This window comes from Cavia porcellus, unplaced genomic scaffold (assembly GCF_034190915.1).
Source record: "Cavia porcellus strain 051 isolate PalLab524CR breed Dunkin Hartley unplaced genomic scaffold, mCavPor4.1 scaffold_47, whole genome shotgun sequence".
NCBI lineage: Eukaryota > Metazoa > Chordata > Mammalia > Rodentia > Caviidae > Cavia > Cavia porcellus.
In genome coordinates this window covers 5,573,795-5,590,227 of record NW_026947530.1, presented here as the reverse complement: position 1 = coordinate 5,590,227, position 16,433 = coordinate 5,573,795, and positions in this window count along the sequence as shown.

Below are 16,433 nucleotides of genomic sequence, written 5' to 3'. Positions count from 1 at the left end.
CTACTAGTGAATGTAATGTAACACACACCCATACAAGGCGCACCACCCCGTGATGTTTTTCTCACTCCTACTAGTGAATGTAATGTAACACACACCCATACAAGGAGCACCACCCCGTGATGTTTTTCTCACTCCTACTAGTGAATGTAATGTAACACACACCCATACAAGGCGCACCACCCGTGATGTTTTTCTCACACCTACTAGTGAATGTAATGTAACACACACCCATACAAGGCGCACCACCCCGTGATGTTTTTCTCACTCCTACTAGTGAATGTAATGTAACACACACCCATACAAAGCGCACCACCCCGTGATGTTTTTCTCACTCCTACTAGTGAATGTAATGTAACACACACCCATACAAGGCGCACCACCCCGTGTTGTTTTTCTCACTCCTACTAGTGAATCTAATGTAACACACACCCATACAAGGTGCACCACCCCGTCATGTTTTTCTCACTCCTACTAGTGAATGTAATGTAACACACACCCATACAAGGCGCACCACCCCGTGATGTTTTTCTCACTCCTACTAGTGAATCTAATGTAACACACACCCATACAATGCGCACCACCCCGTGATGTTTTTCTCACTCCTACTAGTGAATCTAATGTAACACACACCCATACAATGCGCACCACCTCGTGATGTTTTTCTCACTCCTACTAGTGAATCTAATGTAACACACACCCATACAATGCGCACCACCCCGTGATGTTTTTCTCACTGCTACTAGTGAATCTAATGTAACACACACCCATACAATGCGCACCACCCCGTGAAGTTTTTCTCACTGCTACTAGTGAATCTAATGTAACACACACCCATACAATGCGCACCACCCCGTGATGTTTTTCTCACTCCTACTAGTGAATCTAATGTAACACACACCCATACAATGCGCATCACCCCGTGATGTTTTTCTCACTCCTACTAGTGAATCTAATGTAACAAACACCCATACAATGCGCACCACTCCGTGATGTTTTTCTCACTCCCACTAGTGAATCTAACGTAACACACAGCCATACAATGCGCACCACCCCGTGATGTTTTTCTCACTCCCACTAGTGAATCTAATGTAACACACACCCATACAATGCGCACCACCCCGTGATGTTTTTCTCACTCCCACTAGTGAATCTAATGTAACACACACCCATACAATGCGCACCACCCCGTGATGTTTTTCTCACTCCCACTAGTGAATGTAATGTAACACACACCCATGCAATGCGCACCACCCCGTGATGATTTTCTCACTGCTACTAGTGAATGTAATGTAACACACACCCATACAATGCGCACCACCCCGTGATGTTTTTCTTACTGCTACTATTGAATCTAATGTAACACACACCCATACAATGCGCATCACCCCGTGATGTTTTTCTCACTCCTACTAGTGAATGTAATGTAACACACACCCATACAATGCGCACCACCCCGTGATGTTTTTCTCACTGCTACTAGTGAATCTAAGGTAACACACACCCATACAATGCGCACCACCCCGTGATGTTTTTCTCACTGCTACTAGTGAATCTAATGTAACACACACCCATACAATGCGCACCACCCCGTGATGTTTTTCTCACTGCTACTAGTGAATCTAATGTAACACACACCCATACAATGCGCACCACCCCGTGATGTTTTTCTCACTGCTACTAGTGAATCTAATGTAACACACACCCATACAAGGCGCACCACCCCGTGTTGTTTTTCTCACTCCCACTAGTGAATCTAATGTAACACACACCCATACAAGGCGCACCACCCCGTCATGTTTTTCTCACTCCTACTAGTGAATGTAATGTAACACACACCCATACAAGGCGCACCACCCCGTGATGTTTTTCTCACTCCTACTAGTGAATCTAATGTAACACACACCCATAAAATGCGCACCACCCCGTGATGTTTTTCTCACTCCTACTAGTGAATCTAATGTAACACACACCCATACAATGCGCACCACCCCGTGATGTTTTTCTCACTGCTACTAGAGAATCTAATGTAACACACACCCATACAATGCGCACCACCCCGTGATGTTTTTCTCACTCCCACTAGTGAATGTAATGTAACACACACCCATGCAATGCGCACCACCCCGTGATGTTTTTCTCACTCCCACTAGTGAATCTAATGTAACACACACCCATACAATGCGCACCACCCCGTGATGTTTTTCTCACTGCTACTAGTGAATCTAATGTAACACACACCCATACAATGTGCACGACCCCGTGATGTTTTTCTCACTGCTACTAGTGAATCTAATGTAACACACACCCATACAATGCGCACCACCCCGTGATGTTTTTCTCACTGCTACTAGTGAATCTAATGTAACACACACCCATACAATGCGCACCACCCCGTGATGTTTTTCTCACTGCTACTAGTGAATCTAATGTAACACACACCCATACAATGCGCACCACCCACTGATGTTTTTCTCACTCCCACTAGTGAATCTAATGTAACACACACACATACAATGCGCACCACCCCGTGATGTTTTTCTCACAGCTACTAGTGAATCTAATGTAACACACACCCATACAATGCGCACGACCCCGTGATGTTTTTCTCACTGCTACTAGTGAATCTAATGTAACACACACGCATACAATGCGCACCACCCCGTGATGTTTTTCTCACTGCTACTAGTGAATCTAATGTAACACACACCCATACAATGCGCACCACCCCGTGATATTTTTCTCACTGCTACTAGTGAATCTAATGTAACACACACCCATACAATGCGCACCACCCCGTGATGTTTTTCTCACTGCTACTAGTGAATCTAATGTAACACACACCCATACAATGCGCACCACCCCGTGATGTTTTTCTCACTGCTACTAGTGAATGTAATGTAACACACACCCATACAATGCGCACCACCCCGTGATGTTTTTCTCACTGCTACTAGTGTATGTATTGTAACACACACCCATACAATGCGCACCACCCCGTGATGTTTATCTCACTCCTATAGTGAATGTAATGTAACACACACCCATACAATGCGCACCACCCCGTGATGTTTTTCTCACTCCTACTAGTGAATCTAATGTAACACACACCCATACAATGCGCACCACCCCGTGATGTTTTTCTCACTGCTACTAGTGAATCTAATGTAACACACACCCATACAATGCGCACCACCCCGTGATGTATTTCTCACTCCTCCTAGTGAATCTAATGTAACACACACCCATACAATGCGCACCACCCCGTGATGTTTTTCTCACTCCTACTTGTGAATCTAATGTAACACACACCCATACAATGCGCACCACCCCATGATGTTTTTCTCACACCTACTAGTGAATGTAATGTAACACACACCCATACAAGGCGCACCACCCCGTGATGTTTTTCTCACTCCTACTAGTGAATGTAATGTAACACACACCCATACAAGGAGCACCACCCCGTGATGTTTTTCTCACTCCTACTAGTGAATGTAATGTAACACACACCCATACAAGGCGCACCACCCGTGATGTTTTTCTCACACCTACTAGTGAATGTAATGTAACACACACCCATACAAGGCGCACCACCCCGTGATGTTTTTCTCACTCCTACTAGTGAATGTAATGTAACACACACCCATACAAAGCGCACCACCCCGTGATGTTTTTCTCACTCCTACTAGTGAATGTAATGTAACACACACCCATACAAGGCGCACCACCCCGTGTTGTTTTTCTCACTCCTACTAGTGAATCTAATGTAACACACACCCATACAAGGTGCACCACCCCGTCATGTTTTTCTCACTCCTACTAGTGAATGTAATGTAACACACACCCATACAAGGCGCACCACCCCGTGATGTTTTTCTCACTCCTACTAGTGAATCTAATGTAACACACACCCATACAATGCGCACCACCCCGTGATGTTTTTCTCACTCCTACTAGTGAATCTAATGTAACACACACCCATACAATGCGCACCACCTCGTGATGTTTTTCTCACTCCTACTAGTGAATCTAATGTAACACACACCCATACAATGCGCACCACCCCGTGATGTTTTTCTCACTGCTACTAGTGAATCTAATGTAACACACACCCATACAATGCGCACCACCCCGTGAAGTTTTTCTCACTGCTACTAGTGAATCTAATGTAACACACACCCATACAATGCGCACCACCCCGTGATGTTTTTCTCACTCCTACTAGTGAATCTAATGTAACACACACCCATACAATGCGCATCACCCCGTGATGTTTTTCTCACTCCTACTAGTGAATCCAATGTAACAGACACCCATACAATGCGCACCACTCCGTGATGTTTTTCTCACTCCCACTAGTGAATCTAATGTAACAGACACCCATACAATGCGCACCACCCCGTGATGTTTTTCTCACTCCCACTAGTGAATCTAATGTAACACACACCCATACAATGCGCACCACCCCGTGATGTTTTAATCACTCCCACTAGTGAATCTAATGTAACACACACCCATACAATGCGCACCACCCCGTGATGTTTTTCTCACTCCCACTAGTGAATCTAATGTAACACACACCCATACAATGCGCACCACCCCGTGATGTTTTTCTCACTCCCACTAGTGAATCTAATGTAACACACACCCATACAATGCGCACCACCCCGTGATGTTTTTCTCACTCCCACTAGTGAATCTAATGTAACACACACCCATACAATGCGCACCACCCCGTGATGTTTTTCTCACTGCTACTGGAGAATCTAATGTAACACACACCCATACAATGCGCACCACCCCGTGATGTTTTTCTCACTCCCACTAGTGAATCTAACGTAACACACAGCCATACAATGCGCACCACCCCGTGATGTTTTTCTCACTCCCACTAGTGAATCTAATGTAACACACACCCATACAATGCGCACCACCCCGTGATGTTTTTCTCACTCCCACTAGTGAATCTAATGTAACACACACCCATACAATGCGCACCACCCCGTGATGTTTTTCTCACTCCCACTAGTGAATGTAATGTAACACACACCCATGCAATGCGCACCACCCCGTGATGTTTTTCTCACTGCTACTAGTGAATGTAATGTAACACACACCCATACAATGCGCACCACCCCGTGATGTTTTTCTTACTGCTACTATTGAATCTAATGTAACACACACCCATACAATGCGCATCACCCCGTGATGTTTTTCTCACTCCTACTAGTGAATGTAATGTAACACACACCCATACAATGCGCACCACCCCGTGATGTTTTTCTCACTGCTACTAGTGAATCTAAGGTAACACACACCCATACAATGCGCACCACCCCGTGATGTTTTTCTCACTGCTACTAGTGAATCTAATGTAACACACACCCATACAATGCGCACCACCCCGTGATGTTTTTCTCACTGCTACTAGTGAATCTAATGTAACACACACCCATACAATGCGCACCACGCCGTGATGTTTTTCTCACTGCTACTAGTGAATCTAATGTAACACACACCCATACAAGGCGCACCACCCCGTGTTGTTTTTCTCACTCCCACTAGTGAATCTAATGTAACACACACCCATACAAGGCGCACCACCCCGTCATGTTTTTCTCACTCCTACTAGTGAATGTAATGTAACACACACCCATACAAGGCGCACCACCCCGTGATGTTTTTCTCACTCCTACTAGTGAATCTAATGTAACACACACCCAGAAAATGCGCACCACCCCGTGATGTTTTTCTCACTCCTACTAGTGAATCTAATGTAACACACACCCATACAATGCGCACCACCCCGTGATGTTTTTCTCACTCCTACTAGTGAATCTAATGTAACACACACCCATACAATGCGCACCACTCCGTGATGTTTTTCTCACTCCTACTTGTGAATCTAATGTAACACACACCCATACAATGCGCACCACCCCGTGATGTTTTTCTCACACCTACTAGTGAATGTAATGTAACACACACCCATACAAGGCGCACCACCCCGTGATGTTTTTCTCACTCCTACTAGTGAATGTAATGTAACACACACCCATACAAGGCGCACCACCCCGTGATGTTTTTCTCACTCCTACTAGTGAATGTAATGTAACACACACCCATACAAGGCGCACCACCCCGTGTTGTTATTCTCACTCCTACTAGTGAATCTAATGTAACACACACCCATACAAGGCGCACCACCCCGTGATGTTTTTCTCACTCCTACTAGTGAATGTAATGTAACACACACCCATACAAGGCGCACCAACACGTGATGTTTTTCTCACTCCTACTAGTGAATCTAATGTAACACACACCCATACACTGCGCACCACCCCGTGATGTTTTTCTCACTCCTACTAGTGAATCTAATGTAACACACACCCATACAATGCGCACCACCCCGTGATGTTTTTCTCACTCCTACTAGTGAATCTAATGTAACACACACCCATACAATGCGCACCACCCCGTGATGTTTTTCTCACTCCTACTAGTGAATCTAATGTAACACACACCCATAAAATGCGCACCACCCCGTGATGTTTTTCTCACTCCTACTAGTGAATCTAATGTAACACACACCCATACAATGCGCACCACCCCGTGATGTTTTTCTCACTCCCACTAGTGAATCTAATGTAACACACACCCATACAATGGGCACCACCCCGTGATGTTTTAATCACTCCCACTAGTGAATCTAATGTAACACACACCCATACAATGCGCACCACCCCATGATGTTTTTCTCACTCCCACTAGTGAATCTAATGTAACACACACCCATACAATGCGCACCACCCCGTGATGTTTTTCTCACTCCTACTAGTGAATCTAATGTAACACACACCCATACAATGCGCACCACCCCGTGATGTTTTTCTCACTGCTACTAGTGAATCTATTGTAACACACACCCATACAATGCGTACCACCACGTGATGTTTTTCTCACTGCTACTAGTGAATCTAATGTAACACACACCCATACAATGCGCACCAACCCGTGATGTTTTTCTCACTGCTACTAGTGAATGTAATGTAAAACACACCCATACAATGCGCACCACCCCGTGATGTTTTTCTCACTGCTACTAGTGTATGTATTGTAACACACACCCATACAATGCGCACCACCCCGTGATGTTTATCTCACTCCTACTAGTGAATGTAATGTAACACACACCCATACAATGCGCACCACACCGTGATGTTTTTCTCACTCCTACTAGTGAATCTAATGTAACACACACCCATACAATGCGCACCACCCCGTGATGTTTTTCTCACTCCTACTAGTGAATCTAATGTAACACACACCCATACAATGCGCACCACCCCGTGATGTTTTTCTCACTCCTACTAGTGAATCTAATGTAACACACACCCATACAATGCGCACCACCCCGTGATGTTTTTCTCACTCCCACTAGTGAATCTAATGTAACACACACCCATACAATGCGCACCACCCAGTGATGTTTTTCTCACTCCTACTAGTGAATCTAATGTAACACACACCCATACAATGCGCACCACCCCGTGATGTTTTTCTCACTCCCACTAGTGAATCTAATGTAACACACACCCATACAATGCGCACCACCCCGTGATGTTTTTCTCACTCACACTAGTGAATTTAATGTAACACACACCCATACAATGCGCACCACCATGTGATGTTTTTCTCACTCCTACTAGTGAATCTAATGTAACACACACCCATACAATACGCACCACCATGTGATGTTTTTCTCACTGCTTCTAGTGAATCTAATGTAACACACACCCATACAATGCGCACCACCCCGTGATGTTTTTCTCACTGCTACTAGTGAATGTAATGTAACACACACCCATACAATGCCCACCAGCCCGTGATGTTTTTCTCACTGCTACTAGTGTATGTATTGTAACACACACCCATACAATGCGCACCACCCCGTGATGTTTATCTCACTCCTACTAGTGAATGTAATGTAACACACACCCATACAATGCGCACCACCCCGTGATGTTTTTCTCACTCCTACTAGTGAATCTAATGTGACACACACCCATACAATGCGCACCACCCCGTGATGTTTTTCTCACTCCTACTAGTGAATCTAATGTAACACACACCCATACAATGCGCACCACCCCGTGATGTTTTTCTCACACCTACTAGTGAATGTAATGTAACACACACAGATACAAGGCGCACCACCCCGTGATGTTTTTCTCACTCCTACTAGTGAATGTAATGTAACACACACCCATACAAGGCGCACCACCCCGTGATGTTTTTCTCACTCCTACTAGTGAATCTAATGTAACACACACCCATACAATGCGCACCACCATGTGATGTTTTTCTCACTGCTTCTAGTGAATCTAATGTAACACACATAAATACAATGCGCACCACCCCGTGATGTTTTTCTCACTCCTACTAGTGAATCTAATGTGACACACACCCATACAATGCGCACCACCCCGTGATGTTTTTCTCACTCCTACTAGTGAATCTAATGTAACACACACCCATACAATGCGCACCACCCCGTGATGTTTTTCTCACTCCTACTAGTGAATCTAATGTAACACACACCCATACAATGCGCACCACCCCGTGATGTTTTTCTCACTCCTACTAGTGAATCTAATGTAACACACACCCATAAAATGCGCACCACCCCGTGATGTTTTTCTCACTCCTACTAGTGAATCTAATGTAACACACACCCATACAATGCGCACCACCCCGTGATGTTTTTCTCACTCCCACTAGTGAATCTAATGTAACACACACCCATACAATGGGCACCACCCCGTGATGTTTTAATCACTCCCACTAGTGAATCTAATGTAACACACAACCATACAATGCGCACCACCCCATGATGTTTTTCTCACTCCCACTAGTGAATCTAATGTAACACACACCCATACAATGCGCACCACCCCGTGATGTTTTTCTCACTCCTACTAGTGAATCTAATGTAACACACACCCATACAATGCGCACCACCCCGTGATGTTTTTCTCACTGCTACTAGTGAATCTATTGTAACACACACCCATACAATGCGTACCACCACGTGATGTTTTTCTCACTGCTACTAGTGAATCTAATGTAACACACACCCATACAATGCGCACCAACCCGTGATGTTTTTCTCACTGCTACTAGTGAATGTAATGTAAAACACACCCATACAATGCGCACCACCCCGTGATGTTTTTCTCACTGCTACTAGTGTATGTATTGTAACACACACCCATACAATGCGCACCACCCCGTGATGTTTATCTCACTCCTACTAGTGAATGTAATGTAACACACACCCATACAATGCGCACCACACCGTGATGTTTTTCTCACTCCTACTAGTGAATCTAATGTAACACACACCCATACAATGCGCACCACCCCGTGATGTTTTTCTCACTCCTACTAGTGAATCTAATGTAACACACACCCATACAATGCGCACCACCCCGTGATGTTTTTCTCACTCCTACTAGTGAATCTAATGTAACACACACCCATACAATGCGCACCACCCCGTGATGTTTTTCTCACTCCCACTAGTGAATCTAATGTAACACACACCCATACAATGCGCACCACCCAGTGATGTTTTTCTCACTCCTACTAGTGAATCTAATGTAACACACACCCATACAATGCGCACCACCCCGTGATGTTTTTCTCACTGCTACTGGAGAATCTAATGTAACACACACCCATACAATGCGCACCACCCCGTGATGTTTTTCTCACTCCCACTAGTGAATCTAACGTAACACACAGCCATACAATGCGCACCACCCCGTGATGTTTTTCTCACTCCCACTAGTGAATCTAATGTAACACACACCCATACAATGCGCACCACACCGTGATGTTTTTCTCACTCACACTAGTGAATTTAATGTAACACACACCCATACAATGCGCACCACCATGTGATGTTTTTCTCACTCCTACTAGTGAATCTAATGTAACACACACCCATACAATACGCACCACCATGTGATGTTTTTCTCACTGCTTCTAGTGAATCTAATGTAACACACACCCATACAATGCGCACCACCCCGTGATGTTTTTCTCACTGCTACTAGTGAATGTAATGTAACACACACCCATACAATGCCCACCAGCCCGTGATGTTTTTCTCACTGCTACTAGTGTATGTATTGTAACACACACCCATACAATGCGCACCACCCCGTGATGTTTATCTCACTCCTACTAGTGAATGTAATGTAACACACACCCATACAATGCGCACCACCCCGTGATGTTTTTCTCACTCCTACTAGTGAATCTAATGTGACACACACCCATACAATGCGCACCACCCCGTGATGTTTTTCTCACTCCTACTAGTGAATCTAATGTAACACACACCCATACAATGCGCACCACCCCGTGATGTTTTTCTCACACCTACTAGTGAATGTAATGTAACACACACAGATACAAGGCGCACCACCCCGTGATGTTTTTCTCACTCCTACTAGTGAATGTAATGTAACACACACCCATACAAGGCGCACCACCCCGTGATGTTTTTCTCACTCCTACTAGTGAATCTAATGTAACACACACCCATACAATGCGCACCACCATGTGATGTTTTTCTCACTGCTTCTAGTGAATCTAATGTAACACACATAAATACAATGCGCACCACCCCGTGATGTTTTTCTCACTCCTACTAGTGAATCTAATGTGACACACACCCATACAATGCGCACCACCCCGTGATGTTTTTCTCACTCCTACTAGTGAATCTAATGTAACACACACCCATACAATGCGCACCACCCCGTGATGTTTTTCTCACTCCTACTAGTGAATCTAATGTAACACACACCCATAAAATGCGCACCACCCCGTGATGTTTTTCTCACTCCTACTAGTGAATCTAATGTAACACACACCCATACAATGCGCACCACCCCGTGATGTTTTTCTCACTCCCACTAGTGAATCTAATGTAACACACACCCATACAATGGGCACCACCCCGTGATGTTTTAATCACTCCCACTAGTGAATCTAATGTAACACACACCCATACAATGCGCACCACCCCATGATGTTTTTCTCACTCCCACTAGTGAATCTAATGTAACACACACCCATACAATGCGCACCACCCCGTGATGTTTTTCTCACTCCTACTAGTGAATCTAATGTAACACACACCCATACAATGCGCACCACCCCGTGATGTTTTTCTCACTGCTACTAGTGAATCTATTGTAACACACACCCATACAATGCGTACCACCACGTGATGTTTTTCTCACTGCTATTAGTGAATCTAATGTAACACACACCCATACAATGCGCACCAACCCGTGATGTTTTTCTCACTGCTACTAGTGAATGTAATGTAAAACACACCCATACAATGCGCACCACCCCGTGATGTTTTTCTCACTGCTACTAGTGTATGTATTGTAACACACACCCATACAATGCGCACCACCCCGTGATGTTTATCTCACTCCTACTAGTGAATGTAATGTAACACACACCCATACAATGCGCACCACCCCGTGATGTTTTTCTCACTCCTACTACTGAATCTAATGTGACACACACCCATACAATGCGCACGACCCCGTGATGTTTTTCTCACTCCTACTAGTGAATCTAATGTAACACACACCCATACAATGCGCACCACCCCGTGATGTTTTTCTCACACCTACTAGTGAATGTAATGTAACACACACAGATACAAGGCGCACCACCCCGTGATGTTTTTCTCACTCCTACTAGTGAATGTAATGTAACACACACCCATACAAGGCGCACCACCCCGTGATGTTTTTCTCACTCCTACTAGTGAATCTAATGTAACACACACCCATACAATGCGCACCACCATGTGATGTTTTTCTCACTGCTTCTAGTGAATCTAATGTAACACACACAAATACAATGCGCACCACCCCGTGATGTTTTTCTCACTCCTACTAGTGAATCTAATGTGACACACACCCATACAATGCGCACCACCCCGTGATGTTTTTCTCACTCCTACTAGTGAATCTAATGTAACACACACCCATACAATGAGCACCACCCTGTGATGTTTTTCTCACTCCCACTAGTGAATCTAATGTAACACACACCCATACAATGCGCACCACCCCGTGATGTTTTTCTCACTCCTACTAGTGAATCTAATGTAACACACACCCATACAATGCGCACCACCCCGTGATGTTTTTCTCACTCCCACTAGTGAATCTAATGTAACACACACCCATACAATGCGCACCACCCCGTGATGTTTTTCTCACTCCCACTAGTGAATTTAATGTAACACACACCCATACAATGCGCACCACCATGTGATGTTTTTCTCACTCCTACTAGTGAATCTAATGTAACACACACCCATACAATGCGCACCACCATGTGATGTTTTTCTCACTGCTTCTAGTGAATCTAATGTAACACACACCCATACAATGCGCACCACCCCGTGATGTTTTTCTCACTGCTACTAGTGAATGTAATGTAACACACACCCATACAATGGCCTACACCCCGTGATGTTTTTCTCACTGCTACTAGTGTATGTATTGTAACACACACCCATACAATGCGCACCACCCCGTGATGTTTATCTCACTCCTACTAGAGAATGTAATGTAACACACACCCATACAATGCGCACCACCCCGTGATGTTTTTCTCACTCCTACTAGTGAATCTAATGTGACACACACCCATACAATGCGCACCACCCCGTGATGTTTTTCTCACTCCTACTAGTGAATCTAATGTAACACACACCCATACAATGCGCACCACCCCGTGATGTTTTTCTCACTCCTACTAGTGAATGTAATGTAACACACACCCATACAATGCGCACCACCCCGTGATGTTTTTCTCACTCCTACTAGTGAATCTAATGTAACACACACCCATACAAGGCGCACCACCCCGTGTTGTTTTTCTCACTCCTAGTAGTGAATCTAATGTAACACACACCCATACAAGGCGCACCACCCCGTCATGTTTTTCTCACTCCTACTAGTGAATGTAATGTAACACACACCCATACAAGGCGCACCACCCCGTGATGTTTTTCTCACTCCCACTAGTGAATTTAATGTAACACACACCCATACAATGCGCACCACCATGTGATGTTTTTCTCACTCCTACTAGTGAATCTAATGTAACACACACCCATACAATGCGCACCACCATGTGATGTTTTTCTCACTGCTTCTAGTGAATCTAATGTAACACACACCCATACAATGCGCACCACCATGTGATGTTTTTCTCACTGCTTCTAGTGAATCTAATGTAACACACACCCATACAATGCGCACCACCCCGTGATGTTTTTCTCACTGCTACTAGTGAATCTAATGTAACACAAACCCATACAATGCGCACCACCCCGTGATGTTTTTCTCACTCCTACTAGTGAATCTAATGTAACACACACCCATACAATGCGCACCACCCCGTGATGTTTTTCTCACTCCCACTAGTGAATCTAATGTAACACACACCCATACAATGCGCACCACCCCGTGATGTTTTTCTCACTCCCACTAGTGAATCTAATGTAACACACACCCATACAATGCGCACCACCCCGTGATGTTTTTCTCACTGCTACTGGAGAATCTAATGTAACACACACCCATACAATGCGCACCACCCCGTGATGTTTTTCTCACTCCCACTAGTGAATCTAACGTAACACACAGCCATACAATGCGCACCACCCCGTGATGTTTTTCTCACTCCCACTAGTGAATCTAATGTAACACACACCCATACAATGCGCACCACCCCGTGATGTTTTTCTCACTCCCACTAGTGAATCTAATGTAACACACACCCATACAATGCGCACCACCCCGTGATGTTTTTCTCACTCCCACTAGTGAATGTAATGTAACACACACCCATGCAATGCGCACCACCCCGTGATGTTTTTCTCACTGCTACTAGTGAATGTAATGTAACACACACCCATACAATGCGCACCACCCCGTGATGTTTTTCTTACTGCTACTATTGAATCTAATGTAACACACACCCATACAATGCGCATCACCCCGTGATGTTTTTCTCACTCCTACTAGTGCATGTAATGTAACACACACCCATACAATGCGCACCACCCCGTGATGTTTTTCTCACTGCTACTAGTGAATCTAAGGTAACACACACCCATACAATGCGCACCACCCCGTGATGTTTTTCTCACTGCTACTAGTGAATCTAATGTAACACACACCCATACAATGCGCACCACCCCGTGATGTTTTTCTCACTGCTACTAGTGAATCTAATGTAACACACACCCATACAATGCGCACCACCCCGTGATGTTTTTCTCACTGCTACTAGTGAATCTAATGTAACACACACCCATACAAGGCGCACCACCCCGTGTTGTTTTTCTCACTCCCACTAGTGAATCTAATGTAACACACACCCATACAAGGCGCACCACCCCGTCATGTTTTTCTCACTCCTACTAGTGAATGTAATGTAACACACACCCATACAAGGCGCACCACCCCGTGATGTTTTTCTCACTCCTACTAGTGAATCTAATGTAACACACACCCATAAAATGCGCACCACCCCGTGATGTTTTTCTCACTCCTACTAGTGAATCTAATGTAACACACACCCATACAATGCGCACCACCCCGTGATGTTTTTCTCACTCCTACTAGTGAATCTAATGTAACACACACCCATACAATGCGCACCACTCCGTGATGTTTTTCTCACTCCTACTTGTGAATCTAATGTAACACACACCCATACAATGCGCACCACCCCGTGATGTTTTTCTCACACCTACTAGTGAATGTAATGTAACACACACCCATACAAGGCGCACCACCCCGTGATGTTTTTCTCACTCCTACTAGTGAATGTAATGTAACACACACCCATACAAGGCGCACCACCCCGTGTTGTTATTCTCACTCCTACTAGTGAATCTAATGTAACACACACCCATACAAGGCGCACCACCCCGTGATGTTTTTCTCACTCCTACTAGTGAATGTAATGTAACACACACCCATACAAGGCGCACCAACCCATGATGTTTTTCTCACTCCTACTAGTGAATCTAATGTAACACACACCCATACACTGCGCACCACCCCGTGATGTTTTTCTCACTCCTACTAGTGAATCTAATGTAACACACACCCATACAATGCGCACCACCCCGTGATGTTTTTCTCACTCCTACTAGTGAATCTAATGTAACACACACCCATACAATGCGCACCACCCCGTGATGTTTTTCTCACTCCTACTAGTGAATCTAATGTAACACACACCCATACAATGCGCACCACCCCGTGATGTTTTTCTCACTCCTACTAGTGAATCTAATGTAACACACACCCATAAAATGCGCACCACCCCGTGATGTTTTTCTCACTCCTACTAGTGAATCTAATGTAACACACACCCATACAATGCGCACCACCCCGTGATGTTTTTCTCACTCCCACTAGTGAATCTAATGTAACACACACCCATACAATGGGCACCACCCCGTGATGTTTTAATCACTCCCACTAGTGAATCTAATGTAACACACACCCATACAATGCGCACCACCCCATGATGTTTTTCTCACTCCCACTAGTGAATCTAATGTAACACACACCCATACAATGCGCACCACCCCGTGATGTTTTTCTCACTCCTACTAGTGAATCTAATGTAACACACACCCATACAATGCGCACCACCCCGTGATGTTTTTCTCACTGCTACTAGTGAATCTATTGTAACACACACCCATACAATGCGTACCACCACGTGATGTTTTTCTCACTGCTACTAGTGAATCTAATGTAACACACACCCATACAATGCGCACCAACCCGTGATGTTTTTCTCACTGCTACTAGTGAATGTAATGTAAAACACACCCATACAATGCGCACCACCCCGTGATGTTTTTCTCACTGCTACTAGTGTATGTATTGTAACACACACCCATACAATGCGCACCACCCCGTGATGTTTATCTCACTCCTACTAGTGAATGTAATGTAACACACACCCATACAATGCGCACCACACCGTGATGTTTTTCTCACTCCTACTAGTGAATCTAATGTAACACACACCCATACAATGCGCACCACCCCGTGATGTTTTTCTCACTCCTACTAGTGAATCTAATGTAACACACACCCATACAATGCGCACCACCCCGTGATGTTTTTCTCACTCCTACTAGTGAATCTAATGTAACACACACCCATACAATGCGCACCACCCCGTGATGTTTTTCTCACTCCCACTAGTGAATCTAATGTAACACACACCCATACAATGCGCACCACCCAGTGATGTTTTTCTCACTCCTACTAGTGAATCTAATGTAA